Source organism: Lampetra planeri, unplaced genomic scaffold, assembly GCF_965212315.1.
Source record: "Lampetra planeri unplaced genomic scaffold, kcLamPlan1.2.h2 scaffold_1672, whole genome shotgun sequence".
In the NCBI taxonomy this organism is placed as follows: Eukaryota; Metazoa; Chordata; class Hyperoartia; order Petromyzontiformes; family Petromyzontidae; genus Lampetra; species Lampetra planeri.
In genome coordinates, this window is record NW_027614405.1 from 1 (window position 1) to 2,500 (window position 2,500).

Below are 2,500 nucleotides of genomic sequence, written 5' to 3' on the forward strand. Positions count from 1 at the left end.
TTTTTTGAGTGCACGTGCAAATCTGCTGAAAAAGCCTGTGGAAGTTTCACGGCGTTCGTACGATATTTGGCGACGCAAAAATGAGCGATTTCCCCAGCTCGAGAGAATTCGGCGCGAGAGAAACGATGCCCCGTAACGCACATGAGAGCAATCCGGGCCAATTTCTCCCGTTTGATGGGGTCTATGTGTAAAAATTTTGACTTTTTTGAGTGCACGTGCAAATCTGCTGAAAAAGCCTGTGGAAGTTTCACGGCGTTCGTACGATATTTGGCGACGCAAAAATGAGCGATTTCCCAGCTCGATGGAATTCGGCGCGAGAGAAACGATGCCCCGTAACGCACATGAGAGCAATCCGGGCCAATTTCTCCCGTTTGATGGGGTCTATGTGTAAAAATTTTGACTTTTTTGAGTGCAGGTGCAAATCTGCTGAAAAAGCCTGTGGAAGTTTCACGGCGTTCGTACGATATTTGGCGACGCAAAAATGAGCGATTTCCCAGCTCGAGAGAATTCGGCGCGAGAGAAACGATGCCCCGTAACGCACATGAGAGCAATCCGGGCCAATTTCTCCCGTTTGATGGGGTCTATGTGTAAAAATTTTGACTTTTTTGAGTGCAGGTGCAAATCTGCTGGAAAAAGCCTGTGGAAGTTTCACGGCGTTCGTACGATATTTGGCGACGCAAAAATGAGCGATTTCCCAGCTCGATGGAATTCGGGAGCGAGAGAAACGATGCCCCGTAACGCACATGAGAGCAATCCCGGCCAATTTCTCCCGTTTGATGGGGTCTATGTGTACAAATTTTGACTTTTTTGAGTGCACGTGCCAATCTGCTGGAAAAGCCTGTGGAAGTTTCACGGCGTTCGTACGATATTTGGCGACGCAAAAATGAGCGATTTTCCCAGCTCATGGAATTCGGCGCGAGAGAAACGATGCCCCGTAACGCACATGAGAGCATCCCGGCCCAATCTCTCCCGTTTGATGGGGTCCTATGTGTAAAAATTTTATGACTTTTTTTGAGGTGCACGTGCAAATCTGCTGAAAAAAGCCTGTGGAAGTTTCACGGCGTTCGTACGATATTTGGCGACGCAAAAATGAGCGATTTCCCAGCTCGATGGAATTCGGCGCGAGAGAAACGATGCCCCGTAACGCACATGAGAGCAATCCCGGCCAATTTCTCCCGTTTGATGGGGTCTATGTGTAAAAATTTTGACTTTTTTGAGTGCACGTGCAAATCTGCTGAAAAAGCCTGTGGAAGTTTCACGGCGTTCGTACGATATTTGGCGACGCAAAAATGAGCGATTTCCCAGCTCGATGGAATTCGGAGCGAGAGAAACGATGCCCCGTAACGACATGAGAGCAAATCCCGGCCAATTTCTCCCGTTTGATGGGGTCTATGTGTAAAAATTTTGAACTTTTTTGAGTGCACGTGCAAATCTGCTGAAAAAGCCTGTGGAAGTTTCACGGCGTTCGTACGATATTTGGCGACGCAAAAATGAGCGATTTCCCAGCTCGAGAGAATTCGGCGCGAGAGAAACGATGCCCCCGTAACGCACATGAGAGCAATCCGGGCCAATCTTCTCCCGTTTGATGGGGGTCTATGTGTAAAAATTTTGACTTTTTTGAGTGCACGTGCAAATCTGCTGGAAAAGCCTGTGGAAGTTTCACGGCGTTCGTACGATATTTGGCGACGCAAAAATGAGCGATTTCCAGCTCGATGGAATTCGGCGCGACAGAAACGATGCCCCCGTAACGCACATGAGAGCAATCCGGGCCAATTTCTCCCGTTTGATGGGGTCTATGTGTAAAAATTTTGACTTTTTTGAGTGCAGGTGCAAATCTGCTGAAAAAGCCTGTGGAGTTTCACGGCGTTCGTACGATATTTGGCGACGCAAAAATGAGCGATTTCCGCACTCGAGAGAATTCGGCGCGAGAGAAACGATGCCCCGTAACGCACATGAGAGCAATCCGGGCCAATTTCTCCCCGTTTGATGGGGTCTATGTGTACCAAATTTTGACTTTTTTGAGTGCACGTGCAAATCTGCTGAAAAAAGCCTGTGGAAGTTTCACGGCGTTCGTACGATATTTGGCGACGCAAAAATGAGCGATTTCCCAGCTCGATGGAATTCGGCGCGACAGAAACGATGCCCCGTAACGCACATGAGAGCAATCCGGGCCAATTTCTTCCCGTTTGATGGGGTCTATGTGTAAAAATTTTGACTTTTTTTGAGTGCACGTGCAAATCTGCTGAAAAAGCCTGTGGAAGTTTCACGGCGTTCGTACGATATTCTGGCGACGCAAAAATGAGCGATTTCCCAGCTCGAGAGAATTCGGCGCGAGAGAAACGATGCCCCGTAACGCACATGAGAGCAATCCGGGCCAATTTCTCCCGTTTGATGGGGTCTATGTGTAAAAATTTTGACTTTTTTGAGTGCAGGGTGCAAATCTGCTGAAAAAGCCTGTGGAAGTTTCACGGCGTTCGTACGATATTTGGCGACGCAAAAA